The sequence below is a fragment of the Protopterus annectens genome, chromosome 6.part0 (genome assembly GCF_019279795.1).
Source record: "Protopterus annectens isolate FY-2018-M chromosome 6.part0, PAN1.0, whole genome shotgun sequence".
Lineage (NCBI taxonomy): Eukaryota > Metazoa > Chordata > Ceratodontiformes > Protopteridae > Protopterus > Protopterus annectens.
In genome coordinates, this window is record NC_056737.1 from 1188387742 (window position 1) to 1188407721 (window position 19980).

Sequence of the window (19980 nt, forward strand, 5' to 3'; positions counted from 1 at the left end):
GGGAGCATTTTAAAGGAGGGCCTACATGATTTGTGCCTGTACAACCCTTGGCCCACTGAAAACACAGGAATTCCCGGGTGTACCTTTTCATCTCCTAGTTCACGTTTCATAGCTACATTGATGGCTTGCTTATCCTCCTTTCTTAATTATCATGTAACATTTTATATGTTCTACTAATTATCCCTTTTTAACAGCAGCTTCTGTTCTAGATTGCACTAGAAACTCTGCCAGTGCTGGTCTTTTGCTTCTGACCCCCTACTTCATTCATGTACACCCAGGTTAGCTGATCACACCTGAATGTGTCACATATCATACAAGAAATTACAAAATAACCCACAAAAATATGCACAAAATTAAATGTAGATCTTTAACTAAGATCTTCATGTCATACTCTGACTGTTGGTATTCAGACTTGCTTGCATGTAGCAATAAAAACACATTACTTCAGTTGTGGTGTTGCTGTGACAGGGCAATAATCAGATTAATAAAAATACTGATTTCCCACTGGTAAGGACTAAAGAAAAGCACTGTGTAGTGAATTTTGATGAGATTATGCACACATCAGTTATCAATAACAATGAAGAGTAGTGTCTTGTACTGAGAAGGGAAGCTAGATTTTGTCATTTTCATACAATAAAAAAGGTGTTTCCAAGTAACTAAACATGTATGCTGTGATGCAGCAGCCCTGGATTAATATTCTGATGTTAATACACTCAAATCATGCTGTGATGCAGCAGCACTGGATTAATATTCTGATGTTAATACATCTGAATCATGCTGTGATGTAGCAGTGCTGGATTAATATTCTGATGTTAATATACCCGAATCATGCTGTGATGCAGCAGCACTGGATTAATATTCTAATGTTAATACACCCGAATCATGCTGTGATGCAGCAGCACTGGATTAATATTCTAATGTTAATACACTCGAATCATGCTGTGATGTAGCAGTGCTGGATTAATATTCTGATGTTAATATTGCTGTGATGTAGCAGTGCTGGATTAATATTCTGATGTTAATACAACCAAATCATGCTGTGATGCAGCAGCACTGGATTAATAATCTAATGTTAATACACTCAAATCATGCTGTGAGGCAGCAGCACTGGATTAATATTCTAATGTTAATACACTCGAATCATGCTGTGATGCAGCAGCACTGGATTAATATTCTGATGTTAATACACCCGAATCATGCTGTGATGCAGCAGCACTGGATTAATATTCTAATGTTAATACACTTGAATCATGCTGTGAGGCAGCAGCACTGGATTAATATTCTGATGTTAATACACTCGAATCATGCTGTGAGGCAGGAGCACTGGATTTATATTGTAATGTTAATACACTCGAGTCATGCCGTGAGGCAGGAGCACTGGATTAATATTGTAATGTTAATACACTCGAATCATGCCGTGAGGCAGGAGCACTGGATTAATATTGTAATGTTAATATACCTGAATCATGGTGTGATGCAGCAGTACTGGATTAATATTCTGATGTTAATACACTCAAATCATGCTGTGAGGCAGCAACACTGGATTAATATTCTGATGTTAATACACTCGAGTCATGCCGTGAGGCAGGAGCACTGGATTAATATTGTAATGTTAATATACCTGAATCATGCTGTGATGCAGCAGTACTGCATTAGTATTCTGATGTTAACACACCCAAATTCCAGGGGGTTAACAAATGCAAATCAAGCAGAAATTAAAGGTTGTTGCTGCAATCCAGAGAGCAAACATTACAGTATAATGTTGCACCTTATCTGTCCAATGATGTCTTTCTTTGCTGGGCTGAATGCTGTATTCATTCAGCTGTGCAAAATACATAGGGAGGCTATATAAATCCAGCTGCACAAATGTGCACTAGTAAAAACAGTTCATTTTTTAATTTTCTTATATCTTTTTTTTTATCAGTATCAAAACACTGCCTAATGTAAAAAGCTGCCGAACCAGTCCTATGAGCAAAACATAGACTGATGTAGAGGAGTTTCAATATCTTGTAAGACTGGTTTTTGCAAAGGTGAAAGCGTATTTCAGTCAGCTGGTTAGAGGAATTATATGAACAATGTGTAAGAAACACATTTTAGAGTCTTATTGTGAAAGCAATGTAGAGTGAAAGCAATGTAATTTTTAATCAACAGCAAAATGCTGTATGTTGCATCTGCATGGTGATTTTTCTACTTTGAAACTTATGAAGCCACTTTACATCAAAGGATCATAGGAGGTTACTAGAGTAATGACCCCAGGGCCCTTATAAGCCTAGCTAAGTTTTACCCTTAATTCCCTGATCAGCACCTATCATGCCTGTCCAAGAGAGACATAGATGGAATCCCTGGGGTGAATTTATGGTTACCCATCCAATCATGCAGATTGCATTTGAAGAGGGCCAATGAGGTGCTCTGTTTGACATGAAGTGGGAGTCTGTTCCAAAGGTGTGGAAACCTCTGGGAGACAAATCTGTCCCTCCAGCAGGTTCTATTAATGTCATATACCAGGTTAAGGTCTTTAGAGCGAGTAACCCATGTACCATGTGACTTACAGATATGCAGCATTTCAACTAAAGCAGGGTCAGGGATTTTCTTATATGCAAGGCAGGGATCACCTCTAAGTGCTCTGTATGAAACAAAATAAAGTGACAGTGATTTCAGATTATCCACATAGGACAGATGCTGAAGACTTTGAATTTTCCTTGTAAGTAACCTTTATGGTTTCTCTAGTTGGTGCAGGTGGTTGGAAAGGTACATACCAAAAGGGGCATTGTACTCAATTATTGGCCTGATGAGGGAAGAGAACAGGGAGGTTATAACTTTTTTCTGGAGGCAATGCCCTTACATATGAGATGAGAAATATAGAATGCCCTTCTTACCACAGTGGAGACATGGTGATCAAAGGTAAGGTTGCTGTCAACCTGTGTGCCCAGGTCTCTCACCGCTGAATGCATACTTAGGGTGTTGTTATTGATGTGGTAGTTAGCGGGAGCATCACTCTTACTGAAAAGATGATAATATATTTTTGCACTGAGTTTAAGGCCACGACTTTGCAACAGTCATTTGTTTGTGTAAGACCCTCTTGAAGGATGTTGACATCATTAGGAAATTCTATGATCGCTCCCTGTTTGCAGTCATCAGCAAACTTTGTCAGCCACAGACCTTTAGTTTTTGCTTGAACTTCAGAGAAATAGATTCCAAACAGTAGGGGTCCCAGAACTGAACCCTGTGGAACACCAGTGGCTACAGGTCTGCTGTTTGAGGTGGATTCCCCTATTTTGACTATATGGCTTTTATCAGTGAGCCAGTTAGTGACCCATCTAATGATATGCGAGTTGATGCCTAGCTGGGTGAGTTTGTCAATTATGCCTGAGTGGGGGATAGTGTCAAAGGTCTTGACTAAGTCTAGGTAGGCTGCATTGTCTTGTAGAAGTCCAGCAGGTTTAACAGACCTGATCTCCCTTTGACGAATCCAAATTAAGTAGGGTCACATGTTTGGAGGTTACCATTGTCATTGCTGATAAGGTCCATGATGATTCTCTCCATGGCCTTGCAGATAAGGCTAATAGGTCTATAATTCCTGGGGTCAGCTGAAGCACCACCTTTGTACAAGGAGTAACAGTGGCCTTTTTCCATTCAGCTGGGAGAAATTCAGTTCTTACACTATGATTGAAAAGAGTACCCAATGGCATTGCTAATCCTTGTATCAGCCTATGTAGGACAGAGCCTGGGATGTTATCAGGTGCCATGGATGCTGTATTTTTGACCTTAAAGAGGGCATTCGTGACCTGCTCTTTAGAGATACAGGGTAGAGGACAGGTTTTATGGATGTGTTGGGATAAGCGTGGTGGAGAAAGAGGAGTGAAGTTTTCACAAAACCGTCAGCTAACAGGTTACCAATGTCCACAAGCTTGATATATGTGGTATCATTAGCTACTAGTTTGGCACAAATCTGGGCCTTTTCTTTTAGGTTTTGGATATAACTAAAGAACGCCTTAAGGTTGTCCTTAGTTGTGGGAGCTAATCTGGATTCATAGTTTGCTTTGGAAGACTTCACAAGGAGCCTAATTTGCTTGTTTAGGCTGAGGAGGGAGTGTTTCCAGTTTGGTTCTAGCTCCCTCTTACTCTTAGACAGCAATTTCTTCCTCTTATTGTAAAGCCTGTTAATGGCAGTTGTCCGCCCGACAGGTTTGCTCTTCCTTGAGGAGCTTGTTTTGGTCCTATCAGGTATTGCTGAATCAATGCAGTTGTTCAACTCTCCCAGAAGGATGTGTTTTGCATGACTGAATCCTGTATTCATTTAAATGAGAAAAGAATAGCATCAAAAGGGTCAGTGAAACAGAATATTGAAAGCCCACCCTAAAACTGTAACATTGAAAGCCCACCCTAAAAATGTAACATTGAAAGCCCACACTAAAAATATAACATTGAAAGCCCACACTAAAAATGTAACATTGAAAGCCCACACTAAAAATGTAACATTGAAAGCCCACACTAAAAATGTAACATTGAAAGCCCACACTAAAAATGTAACATTGAAAGCCCACACTAAAAATGTAACATTGAAAGCCCACACTAAAAATGTAACATTGAAAGCCCACACTAAAAATGTAACATTGAAAGCCCACACTAAAAATGTAACATTGAAAGCCCACACTAAAAATGTAACATTGAAAGCCCACACTAAAAATATAACATTGAAAGCCCACACTAAAAATGTAACATTGAAAGCCCACACTAAAAATGTAACATTGAAAGCCCACACTAAAAATGTAACATTGAAAGCCCACACTAAAAATGTAACATTGAAAGCCCACACTAAAAATGTAACATTGAAAGCCCACACTAAAAATATAACATTGAAAGCCCACACTAAAAATATAACATTGAAAGCCCACACTAAAAATATAACATTGAAAGCCCACACTAAAAATGTAACATTGAAAGCCCACACTAAAAATGTAACATTGAAAGCCCACACTAAAAATGTAACATTGAAAGCCCACACTAAAAATGTAACATTGAAAGCCCACACTAAAAATGTAATATTGAAAGCCCAGACTAAAAATGTAACATTGAAAGCCCACACTAAAAATGTAACATTGAAAGCCCACACTAAAAATGTAACATTGAAAGCCCACACTAAAAATATAACATTGAAAGCCCACACTAAAAATATAATATTGAAAGCCCATACTAAATCTGCTGTATGAATGTGGTTTTCATAAAGAAAATATGTTCATGAGGAAGCAACATTTAGTATTATGGTACTGATACTATTTTCTAATAGCAACAATTGAGAAGTAAGAGGCAAATACAGGCAAGAAGATGATTTCACTACATTTCACATGACTGCAACCATCATTTGCTGCAGTGTGTCTTTGCATGTACTTATAGAGGCTCATGATTTTTTATTTTGCAGATAATTTTAATAAAAATATGTTCAGTACAGAAAAAGTACATTCATGGGGAAGCAACAGAGAGTAATTGTGATACTAGTATATTTACAATCACTGTTCATCTGTGGACATTATCACTTGTACACAAATGCACACTTATAAAGAAGGTCATGGGGAGGTAAAGTATTACAGTCTTGGGGTGGTAACAAAGTATTACAGTCATGGTGAAGTAAAGTATTACAGTCATGGTGAGGTAACAAAGTATTACAGTCTTGGGGTGGTAACAAAGCATTACATTCTTGGGGAAGTAACAAAGGATTACAGTCATAGGGGTAACAAAGTATTACAGTCTTGGAGAGGTAAAGTATTACAGTCATGAAGAGGTAACAAAGTATTACAGTCTTGGGGAGGTAACAATGTATTACAGTAATGGAGAGGTAAAGTATTACAATCATGGTGAGGTAACAAAGTATTGCAGTCTTGGGGTGATAACAAAGTATTACAGTCTTGGGGTGGTAACAAAGTATTACAGTCATGGAGAGGTAACAAAGTATCACAGTCTTGGGGTGGTAACAAAGTATTACAGTCTTGGGGAATTAAAGTATTACAGTCATGGCGAGGTAAGGTATTACAGTCATGGCGAGGTAGCAAAGTATTACAGTCTTGGGGTGGTAAAGTATTACAGTCTTGGGGAGGTAACAAAGTATTACAGTCATAGAGACGTACAAAGTATTACAGTCATGGGAAGGTAACAAAGTATTACAGTCTTGGGGTGGTAACAAAGTATTACAGTCTTGGGGTGGTAACAAAGTATTACAGTCATGGCAAGGTAAAGTATTACAGTCATGGCGAGGTAACAAAATATTACAGTCTTGGGGTGGTGACAAAGTATTACAGTCTTGAGGAGGTGAAAAAGTATTACAGTCATAAGAAGGTAACAAAGTATTACAGTCTTGGGGCGGTAACAAAGTATTACATTATTGGGGAGGTAACAAAGTATTACAGTCGTGGGGGTAACAAAGTATTACAGTCTTGGGGAGGTAAAGTATTACAGTCATGGTGAGGTAACAAAGTATTACAGTCATGAAGAGGTAACAAAGTATTACTGTCTTGGGGAGGTAACAATGTATTACAGTAATGGAGAGGTAAAGTATTACAGTCATGGGGAAGTAAAGTATTACAGTCATGGCGAGGTAAAGTATTACAGTCATGGGGAAGTAACAAAGTATTACAGTCATGGCGAGGTAAAGTATTACAGTCATGCAGAGGTAGCAAAGTATTACGGACTTGGGGTGGTAACAAAGTATTACAATCTTGGGGAGGTAAAGTATTACAGTCATGGTGAGGTAAAGTATTACAGTCATGGCGAGGTAACAAAGTATTACAGTCTTGGGGTGGTAACAAAGAATTACAGTCTTGGGGAGGTAAAGTATTACAGTCATGGTGAGGTAACAAAGTATTGCAATCATGGGAAGGTAACAAAGTATTACAGTCTTGGGGTGGTAAAGTATTACAGTCATGGCGAGGTAAAGTATTACAGTCTTGGGGTGGTAAAAAAGTATTACAGTCTTGGGGAGGTATCAAAGTATTACAGTCATGGCAAGGTAAAGTGTTACAGTCATGGTGAGGTAACAAAGTATTACAGTCTTGGGGAGGTAACAAAGTATTACAGTCATGGACAAGTAAAAAAGTATTACAGTCATGAGAAGGTAACAAAGTATTACAAGCTTGGGGTGGTAACAAAGTATTACATTCTTTGGGAGGTTCATAGGTTCATAGGTAGGTACTAGGCTATTGGCCCTAGGGCCTATACAAGCCTAGCCAAAAATGTACCCTGGCTTTCGCCACCCAAGAAAATTATTTTCCTGTGCCCCTGTCAAGCAGAACCACAGAAGTGATCTCCGGGGTGAATTTCCTATTACCCATCCAATCATCAAGATTTTTCTTGAAGAGTGCTAATGAGGAGCTCTATTTGACATAGATAGGTAGTCTGTTCCAGAGTATGGGAAGTCTCTGGGACAGGAATCTATCCCTCCAGCATGTTCTGTTTATTGTGGTGACAAGGTTTAGGTCCCTAGACTGTGGAGCTCGGATGGATTGGGATTTCTTTAAGTGGAGCATGTCCAACAGCTCTGGGTTTGACATAGCTTTGTATATTAGGCAGAGATCGCCTCTGAGTAAGCGATATGCGATGGAGTAAAGCTGGAGTTTTTTGAGATGGTCTGCATAAGGCATCTGTTTGAGGCCAGTAATCCTCTTTGTGAGGTATTTTTGCGGCCTTTCCAGTTGTTGTAGATATCTTGTGAGGTACATACCAAAAGGGGCATTGTACTCTATCATGGGTCTAATGAGTGATGAGTAGAGGGGAACAATGACCTCTTTTTTTTCTGGATGAGAAACCTTTTGTGATGAGGTGTGCCACATAGAAGGATTTCCTGACCACTTTGGCGATGCGATTATCAAAGGAGAGACTACTGTCCACCTGTGTCCCAAGGTCTCTTATCACACTTTTGGTGTTAAGTAAACTACCGTCTATGTGGTAGTTCATGAGTACAGAATTTTTACCAAAGGGGATGACAATGCACTTTTTGGCATTGAGCTTGAGACCATGTCTTTGAAACCAGGTATCTGTCTCAGTGAGGCCCTTTTGTAGGATGTCCACATCATTAGGAGTTTCAATTATGGCTCCTAGTTTGCGGTCATCTGCGAATTTAGTTAGCCAAATACCTTCTGTGTTAGCCTGTACTTCAGAGAAGTTGATACCAAACAGGAGAGGACCCAGGACTGAACCCTGTGGTACTCCACTTGTCACTGGTCTGAAGTCTGATTTGGAGTCTGCTACTTTCACAGTGTGGGTTCTTTCAGTAAGCCAGTTGGCAACCTATCTTGTGACATAGGGATTTATACCTAGTTTAGTGAGTTTATCTATAATTCCAGAGTGTGGGATGGTGTCAAACACCTTGGCGAGATCTAGATAGGCTGTGTGAACCACCTTACCCTCATCTATGGCTTTGGTGACTACTTCAAAGAAGTCTATCAGGTTTAGGAGACATGATCTGCCTTTTACAAACCCAAACTGTGTGGGGTCCAGGGTTTGGAGATCTCCAATGTCTTTGTTTATGAGTTCCATGATGATACGTTCCATGGCCTTGCAGACGAGACTCATCAGGCTAATGGGGCGGTAGTTCCTGGGGTCTGTTGTGGCCCCCCCTTTGTGGAGTGGGATAATTGTCGGGGTGTGCCATTCAATGGGCACAAAGCCTGAGGTGAGGCTATGATTGAACATGTTACTTAGGTGGGGTGCCAGTTCATTCTGTAGTTCATGTGGAAGGCAGCCTGGGATGTTGTCAGGTCCTACAGATGCTGTGTTCTTGGCTTTGGAGAGTGAAGTTTTTACCTGTGCAGCCGTGATTACAGGAACTTTGCATTCTTCCATATAAAGATGGGCCCTTTAGGGGGTGAGATGGGGGTAAAGTTAGCCTGTCTGCCAGGATGTTGGCAATATCAGTTGGTTCTGTATATTTAGTGTCATTGTGCTGTAACTCAGAGCAGATCTGAGTGTTGCCATTGAGATTTTTGACATAGCTATAGAATGCTTTGTGGTTGCCTTTAGAATCAGTGGCAATTTTGCTTTTATAACTAGCTTTGGAGGATTTTATGAAGGATCTCAGCTTCTTACTGAGGCTGACCAGGGAGTTCCTCCAATTGTGGGATTTTACTCTTTTTTGCAACAGTTTCTTTCTTCTGTTGTAGAGTTTGTTCATGGCAGCAGACCACCAGATTGTCTTCCTTTTTTTGGAGGATAGCATCTTGGTTCTGTTAGGGATAGCACGATCCATGCACTCGTGTAAGTGCTTATAAAGTGCATTTGTGTAGGATTCAGCAGTCATACCTCTATTGTCCATCTGCATGGGTGACATGAAGTTTGCCACTTCTGTCTTAAGAAGCGTGAAGTTAGCTTTGGAGAAATTTTTTACAGTTGTTTTCCTAATGGGGGGTGGGAGCGGGATGTGGATGTCTAGGGTGATTAGCTTGTGGTTGGATCTGACCAATGAGGAGCTGACCTCTGGTGTGGAACACCGGTCACCCATGTTGGTGATGACCAGGTCTAGGATATTGCTGCCTCTGGTGGGGGTGTGGATAAGTTGATCCAAAGCGTTGGAATTGATGATTTCCAGAAAACGTTGAGCAAAAGAGTTGGTACATGAGTAGTTTTCCCAGTTAATGGTGGGGTAGTTGAAATCACCCATTATTAGAGTGTTGGGTTGTACCTTAATATTTTCCAGTGTATCAAGAAGAGTGGGAATCCTGGGGCATGGTGAGGGGTCTGTAGCAAGCTACAATCTGGATTGTGGTTTTGCCCGGAGTTAGTTGAACTTGGATAATGCATTATGCTGAGCAACTAGCCTGGAGGTGTGGATATCCTTAATGAATATGGACACGCCTCCACCTTTAGTGTTTCGGTCTGGGTTTGGTGGCCGAAAGGTGTGGTATGAATTATAGCCTGGTAATGCAGGAGTGCTCTCTGGAGCTTTGAGCCATGTCTCTGTCACTGCACAGATGTCAGTGTTCTATATTTTAAGGAGTGCCTCGAGTGAGTGCATTTTGAGGTTTAGACTTCTAGCATTGAATAGCATTACCCTCAGATTTTGCTTGCTTGTACCTGTTACGGTGGTGAATTTGTCATTTGAACCTTGCCTAAAAAAGGCACTATAGTGGTGGCAAAAGCCTTTGCCAGTATCCGGAATCCCAAAGGCGACAGGTGCAGGCCACCTCTGGCAAAGCAGCGTGGTCTGTTGATCATGTCATCCCAGGCAGACAGATATTGGATTCCCTTAGAATGACACCAGAAGCTTAGCCAATTGTTAAAGTCAATCATTTTGTCCTTCTACTGTGGTGTCATTCTGGGTGATGGCAGGATGCTACTCAGGGCTAGGGTCATACCGGTCTGGGCTACAAGATCAGAGAGCTCCTCCATGCCTCTTTTCCTGTAGTCCAGGGAGGTATGTCTCAGGTCATTCACACCAACATGGACAATGACAGAGTCATATTTGTACTTGTTGTGGAGTGACCTGAGTGTGTGCGTTATGTGGCAGATCCTGGCACCTGACAGGCGGCTGACAGTAAATTTTTCCTTGTTTAGCCTGGTGAGTGGAACATCAGTGTGCCTGACTATAGTCTCACCTATGACTAGAGTGTTGGGTACATTATGCCTTATGGGCTGTAGTTGAGTGGCACACTGAGTATGTGGGCTATGTGTCATTTGGGTTGTGTTGGGGGGGGTGGAGGTTGCTTACATTTCTGCTTTGGAGGTCTCTGTTGTTTGGGCAGATTACTACTGAGAGCCTCAGTGAATGTAGGTGTGTGTTTTGTGGTTCTGTGTGTGTGTGTTTTGGTGGTGTAGGTTTTGAGGGACTATGTGATGCGTGTGGTGCGGTGCAAGTGTTTACCTTCTCCTCTTGACTGTCTAGGCCAGTCTTTGGTAAAGAGAGCTTTGCTTCCAATTTGGCTATATAAGTGCATCTCTCACAGGTCGCAGTGTTGGGTGGTAGGAGGAGAGGGTTGTCTGTGTAAATGAGGCAATTGCTGCATTGTCCCAGGATGCCCAGATTCATCAGATAGACAGGAGAAAACACCGGGAGCTGACCTTTAGACATGCCTGAATAGGTGCTTATTTATTAAGTACTAAAAACTGTTTTCCTCTAGACAAGTGAGGAAAGTTGAGTGCTGTAGTACTTTGTAACTTATTTAGTGCTTACAATGAGTTCTGAACAAGTGCTGAGATCAAAGAAACAGATGAGTGCTAAAACTAAAAAGCTGGCTAGTTGCAAGGGAAATTTTGAAACAAAGTATTACAGTCATGGGGGGGTAACAAAGTATTACAGTCTTGGGGAGGTAAAGTATTACAGTCATGGAGAGGTAAAGTATTACAGTCATGGTGAGGTAACAAAGTATTACAGACATGAAGAGGTAACAACGTATTACAGTCTTGAGGAGGTAACAATGTATTACAGTAATGGAGAGGTAACAAAGTATTACAGTCATGGGGAGGTAAAGTATTACAGTCTTGGGGTGGTAACAGAGTATTACAGTCTTGGGAGGTAACAAAGTATTACAGTCATGGAGAGGTAGCAAAGTATTACAGTCTTGGGGTGGTAACAAGTTATTACAGTCTTGGGGCAGTAACAAAGTATTACAGTCATGGCGAGGTAAAGTATTACAGTCATGGCGAGGTAACAAAGTATAACAGTCTTGGGGTGGTAACAAAGTATTACAGTCTTGGGGAGGTAACAAAGTATTATAGTCATGGAGAGATAAAGTATTACAATCATGGGAAGGTAACAAAGTATTACAGTCTTGGGGTGGTAACAATGTATTTCAGTAATGGAGAGGTAAAGTATTACAGTCATGGGGTGGTAAAAAAGTATTACTGGCTTGGGGAGGTAAAGTATTACAGTCATGGAGAGGTAACAAAGTATTACCATCTTGGGGAGGTAAAGTATTACAGTCATGGACAGGTAACAAAGTATTACAGTCATGGTGAGGTAACAAAGTATTACCATCTTGGGGAGGTAACAAATTATTACAGTCATGGAGAGGTAACAAAGTATTACAGTCATGGTGAGGTAACAAAGTATTACCATCTTGGGGAGGTAACAAATTATTACAGTCATGGAGAGGTAACAAAGTATTACAGTCATGGTGAGGTAACAAAGTATTACCATCTTGGGGAGGTAACAAAGTATTACAGTCTTGATGCTTTCACTGCTGTTGCTCAACATTTGCAGCCAGTATTAATTGCAGCAAGCCAATGTACACTTGTAAAAAGATGATCATGAGAAACCAATATACAACATCACCCCAGTACTTTGACAAGTTGTCTTCAGAAACACCCTAGAGTTGTCAGTTACAGTCAAATATAGACAAGTGAAATATATCACTGTGTTACATGACACAAGATACTGCTGGCTGCAGTTTTTGCATGTGGCTGTAGGAGCTCACATCTTCTTAATTTGCAGATCATGCTTTATTCTAGCAAAAATATTTCAATGCAGGAAAAATATGATCATTGCAAAGAAAACTAGAGCACTATAGTCTTGATTCTTTGATGACCACTATTGTCTAAGGCTTCATAATTAGTAGCAGCAGCTAAACACAGGCAAGATGGGTGGCTGCGGTGGTGCAGCAGTTAGCGTTGTCGCCTCACAGCAAGAGGCTCTTTGGTTCGATCCTCGGCTGGGGTGCCTTCTGTGCAGAGTCTGCATGTCCTCCCTGTGGTCATGTGGGTTTTCTCTGGGTGCTCCGGTTTCCTCCCACATCCCAAAGACATGCTGTAGGTGGATTGGACACTCTAAATTGGCCCTAGGCATGAGTGTGGCTTCTGTAGAAGGTTGGGCACCGGGCTGGAAACTCGACACCGTAAAACTCCACTGCCAGTCATGAGACAACATGTAATCCGCTGTGGTGACCCCTAACTGGGAAAAGCCAAAGAAGAAGAAGCTAAACATAGACAAGATGTACATCTTACCTCCTCTTACATAATTATAAATACAATTTGCTGCAAGCTTAGCATGTGGATAATACAGATAATATAGTACTGCCAGACATGTTGACTGGATGCAGCGTTAGATTTTGCTGAATACTTTATTCATTCTGCAGAACAAAGTACTACATCATGGGTCAATAAGGTACAGTATCTGAAGGCTATACTAACTCTACCATGCAGATGCACTATAAAATGATCATGGGAAATAACATGCATCATTATGAGTCAGATGTTCTGACAACTTACCTTATGTGATAGCAGTAAAATAATATCCAAATATGGGCGAAAGAAACTGGGTTTAATTTAATTTCCTTTAGCTTTATATGACTATGGATATCATATGGAGCAGTGTTGTCCTATGTCCTACTGCTGCAAGCCATCTCATCTTCTACCATGAACATGATTTCCCTTGAGTAAGGAATCTACTGCAATTTCTTTTATAGCTAAATGTGTGCCTACCTGGTAATAAGATCAAGCCAGAGAACTAATATTTGTATTCAGCTGTTTCACATTCATATTATCAATATCCTATATTAACAATTACTGGATGTGTTTATATATTCAGCTGTTTCACATTCATATACTCAACATCCTGTAGTAACAATTACTGGATGCATTTATATATTCAGCTGTTTCACATTCATATTATCAACATCCTATAGTAACAATTACTGGATGTGTTTATATATTCAGCTGTTTCACATTCATATACTCAACATCCTGTAGTAACAATTACTGGATGTATTTATATATTCAGCTGTTTCACATTCATATTATAAACATCCTGTAGTAAGAATTACTGGATGTGTTTATATGTTCAGCTGTTTCACATTCATATTATCAACATCCTGTAGTAAGAATTACTGAATGTGTTTATATATTCAGCTGTTTCACATTCATATTATCAACATTCTGTAGTAACAATTACTGGACGTGTTTATATATTCATCTGTTTCACATTCATATTATCAACATCCTGTAGTAACAATTACTGGATGTGTTTATATGTTCAGCTGTTTCACATTCATATTATCAACATCCTGTAGTAACAATCACTGGATGTGTTTACATATTCAACTGTTTCACATTCAAATTATCAACACCCTGTAGTAACAATTAGTGGATGTGTTTATATATTCATCTGTTTCACATTCATATTATCAACATCCTGCAGTAACAATTACTGGATGTGTTTATATATTCAGCTGTTTCACATTCAAATTATCAACATGCTGTAGTAACAATTACTGGATGTGTTTATATATTCATATGTTCATAGGTTCACAGGTAGGTACTAGGCTATCGGCCCTGGGGCCTATACAAACCCAGCCAAAAAGGTACCCTGGCTTTTGCCACCCAAGAAAATTATTTTCCTGTGCCACTGTTGAGCAGAGCCATAGAGGTGATCTCCGGGATGAATTTCCTATTTCCCATCCAATCATCAAGATTTTTCTTGAAGAGTGCTAATGAGGAGCTTTGTTTGATATAGATAGGTAGTTTATTCCAGAGTATGGGAAATCTCTGGGACAGGAATCTATCCCTCTAGCATGTTCTGTTTATTGTGGTGATATAGCTGGATGTGTTTATATATTCAGCTGTTTCACATTCATATTATCAACATCCTGTAGTAACAATTACTGGATGTGTTTATATATTCAGCTGTTTCATATTCATATTATTAACATCCTGTAGTAACAATCACTGGATGTGTTTATATATTCAGCTGTTTCACATTCATATCATGAACATCATGTAGTAACAATCACTGGATGTGTTTATATGTTCAGCTGCTTCACATTCATATTATCAACATCCTGTAGTAACAATTACTGGATGTGTTTATATGTTCAGCTGCTTCACATTCATATTATCAACATCCTGTAGTAACAATTACTGGATGTGTTTATATATTCAGCTGTTTCACATCCATATTATCAACATCCTGTAGTAAGAATTACTGGATGTGTTTATATATTCAGCTTTTTTACATTCATATTATCAACATCCTGTAGTAAGAATTACTGGATTTGTTTATATATCCAGCTGTTTCACATTCATATTATGAACATGCTGCAGTAACAATTACTGGACCTGTTTATATATTCAGCTGTTTCACATTCATATACTCAACAGCCTGTAATAAGAATTACTGGACCTGTTTATATATTCAGCTGTTTCACATTCATATACTCAACAGCCTGTAATAAGAATTACTGGATCAGTTTATATATTCAGCTGTTTCACATTCATATACTCAACAGCCTGTAATAAGAATTACTGGATGTGTTTACAGTCTGACTAATTTGTCTAGGTGAACCACAGAACAAATCCTGGATGGGCTGACAACTAATACATTAAAGGAGATGATCCTCTTAGATGAAAGTGCTATCTGCTGGCACACCACATATAACTACCCACAGCTCCAAACCTTGTGTTTTCATCTCACACAGCTAATGAAGATATCTATCATAATATAAATGACTACAGGCAGGGAAAACATCAACAACTGGGTACTTGTATCAAACTTAGAAAACGTCTCATTTTCCCGTACTCTGATTTGACTCATTAAGTGATCATTCACCCACCATTGCCTACAGAAAAAAGCCTCAACACCAACAATACACAAATGCAAACAGTCCCATAAGACATGTAACTTGAATACATCTGCCTCTGTGCCTACATTAGAATCAGCTAACTGACAGCCGTGTTGATGTCTCAATACAGACAATGTTTTATGCTTTTCAGTTTTTCATTTATAAATATCATAATCTCTACAGCACTAGTTAATGCAAAAGGCAATAAACAAAAATCTTACATCTAATGTACAAATGGTACCATGCCAAGAAGCAGTTTAAATCTATAACTGTGCTTTGCTTGAAACCTTGTTTAAAAAAAAACTGCCTAGACAATCTTATGAATACTGAAAAAGAATACAGCACAGCTTAACAATATCAAGATAAACACTGTTCAAGACCGCTTTGGAGCCAATTCAACTCCTCCCAAACTTGTACCCATCTACTATCTTCATAACCAAATTCTGGGCTCAGGACACCAACCTGTGTGCAATCTCATTGCAACTAACCAAATCCTCCTTTCCAGGAACTGCACTTTTACTACCACCTACACCCATACCTCTCAACCTGGAGAGTTCTAAAATCTGGACACATGTACAATAATGTAACTCCACCCACTCCGATGGAATTGTGGATACCAACTATAAAGCAATTGTGAAAATGTTTCCAAATTTTAACATGAACTCTGAAAATACAGCATCGGCACAGAAACATCAGTTTAAGTCTCTTTACAACATCTCCTGCTGTTCTTGATGTGATTCACTTAGTTTCAGAACTTGGTGTTTACACCTCCTGCCTCCAGCCATTACTGCCATGTCAGAGTAGCTGATCCACTCTGCTTCTCTCCTGTTTTACACATTTTGAAGTCATTGCTACCATATTTTTCCTATCTTCAGATTTCAGATGCTGCTGTCACTGCATATTAACCACATTCAGTGTTTGCATGCCTTTGACTTCTGACCTACCTTGGTCAGCCTTCCCCAGCAGACTTAATTTTTTATGTTACTTCAGCTCAGCAGTTCATTTAGTCTCTTCATCTGTCACTGTGAAATCATCTTTCCTTTCTGAACCCACCTACTGAACAGGTTAGCTTATATTATGTATTGTACAAACAGACTCCAACCTCCTAATTGCTGCATTACTTTCACAAAATGAGAGATCTAGTAAACTGTGATAATACATTCCCATCAGCAGATCTGATAAATATATGTTAATGTTCCCCAGAGTAATAAACATAAGCACTTTCATTTATAGACTGTGAAATTTTAAGTACATTCCCAGTGATTCCTACTCCTAGCAATGCAATTTATGTTTTAGGTTAAAAAAATACTTACATGCCCATCTTTGAGAACCGAGGCAACCAAAGTGCCACCAGGATGTAAGATTATTTGACATGTGGTGATGCGGTACATGTCTTCCTTCCTTCCTTCCATGGTCCACCTCCACTCCAACTTTGACACAGACTTAAAAGGATGTTGCTCAAAAGATAACTTTTATAAAATCCTATTTTCTCAAACTTCTTTGACGTAAAAAAAATGATCCACTTTATAAAAGAAATATGCACAATGCAACTGTTTTGCAAGAGTGCTACTATATTCTGTCCTCATTAAAATAAATCTACCATTATCACAAAGTGCTGCACAGAGTTCATATGGTCCAAATCCCTACAATAACATAAAAGCTTCAAAGACGCATACAATGATGAGCAACTGGGAATTGAGAAATCACAAGATCTGACTTTTGTTTATGGACAGAAAAGCTGCACATAAATCTCCATATCTGAGCCGATCCATCCATCCACAACCCTTTTTCCCTATTTTTGCACATGGGGTCTGTGCCAGTGCATGAGCCAGTAACTAAATGCATTTTGGATAGGACAGTATTGAATATGGGAAATCAATGCTCCATACCTATGGTCACCCCCTCGTTAGTCAGGTCTGACCATAAGCTAATCACCCTTAACATCCACATCCCACCCCCACCCCCCAGTAAAGAAACCACCATAAAAAACTTCTCCAAAGCCAACTTCATGCTACTCAAGTCAGAAGTGACAAACTTCATGACACCCATGCAGATGGGAACTGAAAGTTCAACTGCTGAATCCTACACTATGGCACTGTACGAGCACATCCACTCATGCATGAATCGTGCCATCCCAAATAGAACCAAAATGCTCTCATCCAAAAAGGAAGCCAATCTGGTGGTCCCCTGCCATAAACAAACTTTACAACAAAAGGAAGAAACTTTTGCAGAAAAGAGGAAAATCCCAGGATGCAAAAACTCCCTTACTAGCCTCAGTAAGAAACTGAGATGCCTCATAAAATCCTCCAAAGCTAGTTACGAAAATAAAATTGCCAAAGATTCCAAAGACAACCACAAAGCATTCTATAATTATGTCAAGAATCTAAATGGCAATGCTCAGATCTGCTCTGAGCTAAAACAGAATGGCATTAAATATACTGATCCGAAGGATATTGCCAATATCCTGGCAGATCGATTCAGTGCCAACTTCACCCCTCTCTCACCCCTAAATGGCCCATCTCAATACCGAAGATTGTCAAATTCCAGTAATAACGGCCACACAGGTACAAAACACTCTCTAAAGCCAAGAATACAGCATCCATGGGACCAGATGACATCCCGGCTGTGTACTACATGAACTACAATATGAACTGGCACCTCACCTAAGTGTCATGTTTAATCATAGCCTCACCTCAGGTTTCATGCCCACTGAGTGGCACAGAGCTACAGTTATCCCAATCCACAAGGGGGATCCACCTTGGATCCCGGAAACTACCATCCCATCAGTCTGACAAGCCTTATCTGCAAGGCCATGGAGCGTATTATCATGGAACTTATAAACAAAGACATTGGCAACCTTCAAACACTGGACCCCACCCAGTTTGGGTTTGTGAAGGGCCGATCTTGTCTCCTGAACCTGATTGACTTCTTTGAATCAGTCTCCAGAGCCATGGACAAGGGTAAGGTGGTCCACACAGCCTATCTAGACCTTGCCAAGGCCTTTGACACCATCCCCACTCTGGAATCATAGATAAACTTACTAAGTTGGGCATTAATCCCTATGTCACCCAATGGGTTGCTAAATGGCTTACTGATAGAACCCACACTGTAAAAGTAGCCAACTCCAAATCCAGCTCCAGACAAGTGACAAGTGGAGTACCTCAGGGTTCAGTCCTGGGGCCGCTCTTGTTTGGCATCTACTTCTCTGAAGTACAGGTCAACACTAAGGGACTCTGGCTAACAAAGTTTGCAGATGACTGCAAACTGGGAGCCATTATTGAATCCCCAAATGATGTGGATACTCTACAAAAGGGCCTTACAGAAACAGATGCTTGGTGCCAGAGCCATGGGCTCAAGCTCAATGCCAAGAAATGTATTGTTATCCCATTTGGGAAAAAAACATGTATCCATGAATTACCATATAGGTGGCAGTACACTAAACACAGAAAGTGTGATAAGAGACTTAGGGACACAGGTGGACAGTGGTCTCACATTCGATAACTACATCGCCACAACAGTCAGGAAATCCTTCTATGTGGCACACCTCATCACGAAGGGCTTTTCATCCAGAAAAAAGGAGGTCATTGTCCCACTGTACTCATCCCTCATTAGACCCATTATAGAATACAACGCCCCATTTGGTATGTACCTCTCAAGACATCTGCAACAACTGGAAAGGCCTCAGAAATACCTCACTAAAAGAATCACAGGCCTAAAGCAGATGCCCTACGCTGACCACCTTAAAAACTCCAGCTATACTCTGTCGCATATCGTCTACTCAGAGGCGATCTCTGCTTAACATACAAGGCCATGTCAAACCCAGAGCTGTTGGACATGCTACACTTAAAGAAATCCCAATCCCTCAGAGCTACACGCTCCAGGGATCTAAACCTTGTCATCACAATAAACAAAACATGTTGGAGGGATAGGTTCCTGACCCAGAGACTCCCCAGACTCTGGAATAGATTGCCCATACATGTCAAGCAGAGTGCCTCTTTGGACCTCTTCAAGAGGAACCTTGACGATTGGATGGGAGAAAGGAAATTCACCCCAGGGATCACGTCAGTCGCCCTGCTAGACAGGGGTCCAGGAAAGTAAATAATGTGGGAAGAAATAGCCAGGGAATTGTTATGGCTAGGCTTGTATAGGCCCTAGGGCTGATAGCCTAGTACCAACCTATGAACCTATGAACAATGCAGGACATCTGGCAAATTACATGTTGGGAGGGTGGTGAACCTATGAACAATGCAGGACATCTGGCAAATTACATGTTGGGAGGGTGAAGTCAGAAACCACCGACTGAAGCAATAATCCACCAGCGTAGTTGAAACAATTTATTCGTACACTGCCAAAAAATAGATTCCAAACAAAACAGTAAGACAAGCGCTTTCGCCTGGTATATTCAGGCTTTATCAAATCAAAACACTAAACTAGTTACACCAGT

General features: G+C 40.2%; 1 protein-coding gene across 1 annotated transcript in view; it reads right to left on the reverse strand.

Moving 5' to 3' along the window:
• LOC122803963 (polyunsaturated fatty acid lipoxygenase ALOX15B-like) overlaps positions 1–19980 on the reverse strand; it is a 782621-nt gene that overhangs the window by 459030 nt on the left and 303611 nt on the right. The window lies entirely within an intron of this gene.